The sequence below is a fragment of the Trachemys scripta genome, chromosome 1, assembly GCF_013100865.1.
Source record: "Trachemys scripta elegans isolate TJP31775 chromosome 1, CAS_Tse_1.0, whole genome shotgun sequence".
Classification (NCBI taxonomy): domain Eukaryota; kingdom Metazoa; phylum Chordata; order Testudines; family Emydidae; genus Trachemys; species Trachemys scripta.
Window position 1 is genome coordinate 122,575,278 of NC_048298.1, and position 7,574 is coordinate 122,582,851.

A 7,574-nucleotide genomic window follows, 5' to 3' on the forward strand; every position below is an offset into this window, starting at 1 on the left:
AGCCATGAACAATGCTTGAAGAGATTCTAGACAGTCACTGTTTACATGGATCCATATAAGCTCTGAAAGAATGTTGAAAATCCAAAAGAGAACTGGCAGTTCAATATGTATATAATAAGAGTGCTGCACAGGATCCAGCAAACAACTGGTTTCCTCATCACGGAATCATTTTGTAAGATAAGACCTGCAAACCTTACTCATGTAAGTAGCCCCCTGGAAATCAATAGGGCTATTCAATGTAAAAACTACTCACATGAGTAATGGCTGCAGGAGCATGGCTGAGGTGCTAAATCAATGAAGATATGTCTTGCTGCAGAAAGTACCATGAAAGAGGTGGAGTAAGGAATAAGGGGGGCAAAGGAAGGTTGTGGTGCTTCAGGGCTTGAGAGTATAGCTACAAGAAAAGGCTTTATAAGAGTTCTTAGAATTACATCCAGGATATGAAAAAGGTAAATGCTCAGACACATTTGAAACTAAAATAAATTCAGAACTCCGGAGATGAGTATTGTTATCATTCATGTTTCCTACTTACAGTACAATGTATGCATATTTCCTATAGACAAGGCCTGGGGGAAGACTGAATTCAAATGAGGTATGCCATAGCTCAGCTGTCTGAGTCAGCCTGATTATACTTTCATATATTCAAAAGATTTACAAATGGATTGTGTGCTTTTTATTTTGAAAATGTCCTTGTCTACATGACAATCAGCAAATTCAAAACCATAGTCCTTTCAAGGACACTTGTCCTGTGCACAGGAAGGTGGGAAAATATTGATAACGAGTTGAAAATTTTTCTGGCTCCCAACAGATGGAAATAAAGGGCAAGATGTAGGGTTTCTAGTACCACAGCTAAATATTAAGTATTTCTTTTAGTTGCTTTGAAAAAGTCAATTCAGGCAGGATTACACAAGTCTGACCACAAATTCCCTACTCCATATATCCTGCCACAGGCTCCTTATTCTCTCCAAAAATACAATTCAGTGTCTATTTGTGGCCTTCAACTTTTTGTAACACTCCGGGTCCCCCTTCCTTCAGCTGCCTCAGGGCAGCAGTAGAATCTCTCTTTAGCCTTTTATTTATTTAAAGTGAATTTTGTAATGTGGTATTACACCACCGTGGGTTCAGCTCTGGTGGCTACAATTTCAAACTTAACAGAGTGAAAGTCACTTCTCTCTTGCTTGCTTCAGATTTAGAGTCTCTAGGAACACGCAAAGACCAAGGGTAGTGACCACACATATTTACAAGTACAAGATCTAGTCTGTTTTAGAAGTTTGATTATAAATACCTAAGCATATAGAAATTCTATAAAGACCTGTGCACAAGTTACAAATATGGTTATACTCACATCCTTAACAGCAGCATTAGGGTCTGATGGGTCTCGTGGATTGATCATCAATAGAGGGATGGTTCCTGCTGGAGTTTTCCATAGGGAGCTCAATTTTCCTAATTTAGGCACCCTCTTTTTATAATGCAATTATGACTGTACCTCACTAGTATTTACATACATCGTGCATCTTGTGGTTAGGGCATGTGTTATACCCAGTAGTCACATTTTTATCTTATAAGCAAAAAATTACTTAGTTACTTTTTTGCAATATCTCCCATCTTTTCCCATAATCTGGTTATTTTTTGGTCCCTTGCTGATATCAGCATTTCTTAGCTCCAAGGCCCAAAATTGCTAAGCTAAAATCTTGCAGGCCTTGTGTTTCAGCCCTACTTACTTAGATATCTAATACACAATTATTCCTTCTCCATACTGATCAATCTTATACTTCTATAATTCTGCAACATACATAATTATAGATGACATAACATTTAATTATAACACAATAAATGAACTAAAATAATTGGCCACATCTCCATCTATGCATCCCACCCCCCAGAATCTTAATCACTGCACTCTGCCATGTCAGCCTTCTCACTGACCCGCCTAATCTTTTTCAACCCCGGCCAGAAAGTGTGTTGATTTCTCTCGTCCTATTTTTAAAAACCAAGTTTTACTCTTATCTGCACCTCTATCTTATCTAGTTTGTTGATCTAGTCACTGTGGTAGTGTATGGTGTACTCCACATCTTTGTCCAGGAAGGTGCTCAGATAGCTTGGCTGGGTCGACTTGGGTGGAGCGATGGTCCACTGCCTCATTATGTCTCCCCTGTCTGCAGGAGTATAGAAGCAAGGGTTAATAAGGGACTAGAAAGCCAAAACAGCTGCATTTTTTACACTATACCTGACACGGCTGATATGTAGAAAAGGAGAAAGAGAAAATGGGAGAATAGGGTAAAAGATTGGATACTGCCTATTGCCCTGGTGCATAGGGAGAAAGTCCCCTTTCCAGTGCAATAAATCCTGTTTATACCCAAGAAAGGAGAGGAATATTTTGATTTGTTGGCTACTCCCTCTACTGGGCAAGCAGAGCCCATCATGTAACATTCACTGGTAGGACATTCCATGTGTTGAGAAGGGCTAAAGTTTGGCTAATATTCTAGCCAAATGCAGGTAATGATTGCTTTTGTATGCTAAGAAGTACACTGATATGTATGTTAGTACTAATATGCTCACATTTTTTTAGTGAATTTTTAGTAATATCTTCAAGAACAAAGAAAACCCCCAAAACATTAGAAGCCCAATTTTCTTCCAGAAGGTCTGCCATTCCTGATAGTCTCCCTGAGTTCACTTTACAAGTTGATCAGGTTTTTTGGAAAGAGTCCACACAAACATAAGACTGATGATGCGTTTAGGTTGTTAACCAATCCCTTTCTTTAGAAGCAGTGACATCGATACTAAAAAAAAGGTTGATCTTTCCAACTATTGTTTTATCTGTAACCTTTCAGCAAGAAAAAGTGCTGAAAGGTTGACAAAATGGCTGCTGCCTAAGGAACAGTTGTCAACCAGGAGATCTTCTCACTCATGGTTTGAACTTTGCCCATCTGATCTGAAACCCAGGTCTCCAGTGGTTGTTGCATCTGGAGCAAATGCAGGATGTGTGTCACTGTTACTTTTGGTGGAGAATTTAATGATGTCACTACAGCTCAAGTTCAGAAGTTTGAAATGATTCCGACCAAAATGGTGCTTCATTTGTTTTCACATTCATGGATCTAGACCACTCATTCCTGGGAGGGAAAAACAAACGTGGATGATCTGGGTCTTAGTGTTGTTTTGAATTTGATCATGTCCTAAATATGTCCATAACAGGGCTGGCCTTACCAGGAGGTGAACTGAGGCGACCGCCTCAGGTGCCAGACTTGGGGAGAGGGGGCACTAGAACCCAGAGTGTAGAAAATTGTGTCTACTGCAGGTGCATATGTATTCTCTCTGCTCTAGATGCACAGAGAGGGTGGAGTGCTGTGCTGGAGGAAAGAGGGCACAAGAGACATAACAGGCAGGCAGGCGGAAAGGTGAGAGGGAATAACAGAAAGCAGCAGGAGCTGCAGGGAGAGAGAGGAGGAGGAGCCTCTTATGTACCTCTCTAGCACCCCCAGGGACCTGGACTGATTAACACCAGCTTCTCAGGGAGCTTCCTGTTTCCCTGCACCCACTTGAGGAGAACAGGCAGTCAACTGAAGTAGTAGGAGCCAGTTAGGCCCTTAGGATGCTGATATCTTCCCTCACTCAGGCCCTGCTACCAGCCTGCTTATTTGTCCCCTTCAATTAAGTGTTGAGAGCTACTAGAGCTGGCACAGAACAGCAGTCATGAGTGAAAGAAGAAAACGCCCCTCTGGGGCAGCATTCAGAAAAAGAAAGAAAGCTTTTCTATCTATGCAGGAAGGAGCTCTCCTGAGATACATAGACACAAATGTTCACGATGAGCCTTCCAGCCCCAGTGAGGATGAGAGTGGTGAGGAGATGCCTGATCTTCCAGTTAGTCAGAGTGCAGGTGACCTGGCAGTTACTGCAGCATCCATATCTCCATCTCAAATGGATATAAGCATGCACATTTCTGAAGAAAAATGTAAATCAGAGAAGAGTGTGCTGGAGGTGCAAGAAACAGCTGCTGCTGAGTTTAGTTCCTTAAGTCTAGATGATCCAGGACTGTGGACTTGCTGGAGCAGTAGCCTGAGGGACTTCCTTGTACTGCATGGGCCACAGCAAGTGAAAAAGTTCGTGTTCCCTAAAGACAATGAAAACAGAAGTTTCCATCCAACATATTACTGGTGTGAAATCCCCAATGGTGACAAAATGGAGAGGCCAAAGCTATAAAAGGGGGTGGAACAGAACAAAGGGGCCTGCCAGTCATGAGAAATCTCCTAGTTACCACTTGAGCTGGGACAAACAAGAACTGTACCAGGGGAAAGGATTGGGGCGAGACTAAGAGAGTCTAGTCTGTGAAAGAAGCTTATTGGAACATCTCAGAGAGTGATATTTACCTGTATTCAGTTTCTTAAATATGTATTAGCAGGGGCGGGAGAAGAATCTGTCACACACTGTCTTCTGCTTTCTAGCAACCACTTTCTCACTCCAAAGAGTAGATTTAAAAATTTAGCCACAGATGTCAAGGAGCTATTAAGCTTTTTCATTACTTCTGCCTGTTTTATTTTCTCTAAGGCCTTATCTAAACTAGAAAGGGTTTTCCGGTATAGCTATACTAACAAACCTTTCTAGTAAAGGCAGGTTTATACCAGCAAGAGTTCTTTTCCTGGTATAGCTCAGGCCAGTTCCCCAAACAAAATAAATTATATCAGCAGAAGGACTTTTTTGATGGTGTAAGTGCATATACAGTGGGGCTTGTGCTGGTATAGCTATGTTGGTCAGGAGTGCGATTCCCCCACAACCAACCAAGCTCTGCCATCAAAACTTTTAAGTTTACACCAGGCAAAAGTGAAGAGATCTGAAGTGCTTGTGTGAATGGTGCTAAAAGAGTGCAAACAAACAAACAAACAAACATGAATAATGGGCAGCACTGGGAAAAATCTGGGGTTAAGTATACAAATCTCCATAATGTTAAGTGTTCACACCATCTGATTTTAATCTCAGGTGATCTGTATTAAGAAGATCCAATTGAAGTAATTGCAACAGCCTGCAGTCACATGGCATACCACTCACCACCAGACAGGTACCTCCTCCTAGTACTCTGGGGATTAGTTCAAGGCTGACATCCCTGCATCCAGTTTGCACACCATCACCCCAGCCACCTACAGCTCCTCTTGAAGCCTCAGGAGCCACAGTGTCCTCTTTGTGGCTCAGCCCTCAAGCCAGGTCTCTGTCCAGGAGAGTTTAACACCTCAATAATCCTAGGCAGTTTTTTTGCTCACTGCCTCAGGGTCATTCACCTAGTGGTGAATAGAGTAAATGAGGCCTCCACCCTCTTCTCTGGGTTCCAGCCCAAGAACTCTCAGCTCAGCAGTCTGGGCTCTCTCTCTCTCTCTCTCTCTCTCTCATCAGTTCCCTTTTCTTCCTGGGGCTACTAGTTGCCAAAGTCTCCTCCCTTGTCCCAGAGGATCATTGTAGTTTTCCCTCATTAATCCCTTTTTCCTACAAGTGTCTACCTTTTCCCAGCAACCCTGTTGCCTTTCAGCTCCTGGGCTTTATAGGCCCCACCTATTCCTGTGCAGCTGAGCCTCCTTAATCAGATGTCTAATGGGTTAATTGGCTCATCTGGCCTGCATTAAACCCTGCAGGGTGAATGTGGGGTAGTCACCCCATCACACCTGCCAAAATGCAAAGGTTATGTGTGCCAACCATTTAAGCAGGGGACCTATGGCTGGGACACATTCTAGATGAATGATGCATATTGTGACGTTGTGCAGTCTATATGGTTTTATAAAAATATAAGTGAATATAATGTAACTGGGATATGCTTCATGCAAAAGGTCTCTTGTAAGGTATCATTACAAAGCTCATAATCTACTGAGTGTGATCATCCTATTTGTAGAAATGTACCACTCTTGTATCTAAAACTAGAAATATAAAACATAACTCTGAGGGCCTATTGTAATTATGTAAAGGGTGGGCCATTAAGGATGGTTTGGAATCTTGATGACTCCCATTGTCTGCAGATGGCCGTATTTACCTGTGAGTCTTCCTGTATATGTGTGTGCTGGCAAGTGAGTAATGAAGTCTTGCAGTGACATGTGATCATGTCACCTGAACTGGAATCCATCTTTAACCTGGTGCTTTTCCAGTGGAAACCCAGAGGGACAAAGGGTTCCCCGCATTATGCAAAAGATATATAAAGGGGTAGAAGAGAACAGAGGGAGAGAGGAGCCATCATGAAGAATCCCCTAGCTATCACCTGAGCTGCAACAAGAACTGTACCAGGGGAAAGGATTGTGCCCAGGCCTGGGAGGTGTCCAGTCTGAGAAAAAACTTACTAAAGCATCTCTGAGGGTGAGATTATCTGTATTCAGTTTGATTAGGCATAGATATGTGCATTTTATTTTATTTTGCTTGGTGACTTACTTTGTTCTGTCTGTTACTACTTTGAACCACTTAAATCCTACTGTCTGTATTTAATAAAATCACTTTTTATTTAGTAACTTACTCAGAGTATGTATTAATACCTGAGGGAGCAAACAACTGTGCATATCTCTCTATCAGTGTTATAGAGGGCAAACAATTTATGAGTTTGCCCTGCATAAGCTTTATGCAGGGTAAAACGGATTTATCTGGGTTTAGACCACATTGGGAGTTGGGCATCTGACTGCGAAAGACAAGCACACTATTGTGAGCTGTTTTCAGGTAAACTTGCAGCTTTGGGATGAGTGATTCAGGCCCTGGGTCTGTGGCTGGAGCCAGATAGGAGTGTCTGGCTCAGCAAGACAGGGTGCTGGAGTCCTGAGCTGGCAGGGAAAACAGAAGCCGGGGTAGTCTTTTGCACATCGGGTGGCAGCTCCCAAGGGGGTTTCTGTGATCCCACCTGTCACAGATTAATTGTCAACCTGGAGAGAACCTTGATTGAACCATCAGCCAAGATTTGCAAAGCTAACAGCACTGGTGCTAACTGCCAAATTTCTCACAACAAACTAGGTCCTCATTATTTTATATTCAACATTTTTAAAACAGAAGAATATATAGTCTCAACACCTCAAGTTGTTATCTAGTGAATTTCTAAGCTAAGTAGTATTGGGCTAGGTCTGTACTTAGGCAGGAATACTCCTGGGCAGTGGTTTTCAACCTGTGGTCCGTGGGCCCCTGGGGGTCTGCAGACTATGTCTAATCTTTCCAAAGGGGTCTGCACCTCCATTCAACATTTTTAGGGGTCCACAAATGAATAAAGGTTGAAAACCACTGCTCTAGGGAAATGAGTGGTCTGAATCAGCAACCAATATCCATTATAAAGCTGTTTTATCTTCACTATATTTTTGGCTTGCCAGATTGGCATGGACTAACAATTACCATATTTACTCTGAAGGCAAAGGAGAACGTTTCCACAAAGTACAAAGAAAAGTCAAACTGTATGAATCATTTAACAATTACCCTGATATGAAACTGAGTTTTCTAACATTTCTTTATCTCCCCCAGCTCCTAAATAGCTTGTTACTTCCTTGTCAAGCTTAAATCTCCTTAAAAAAAATTATATGTTGGCAGGGGTGCTGGAACAATGCTTATAGTGGGGGTGCTGAGAGCCACTGAACTAA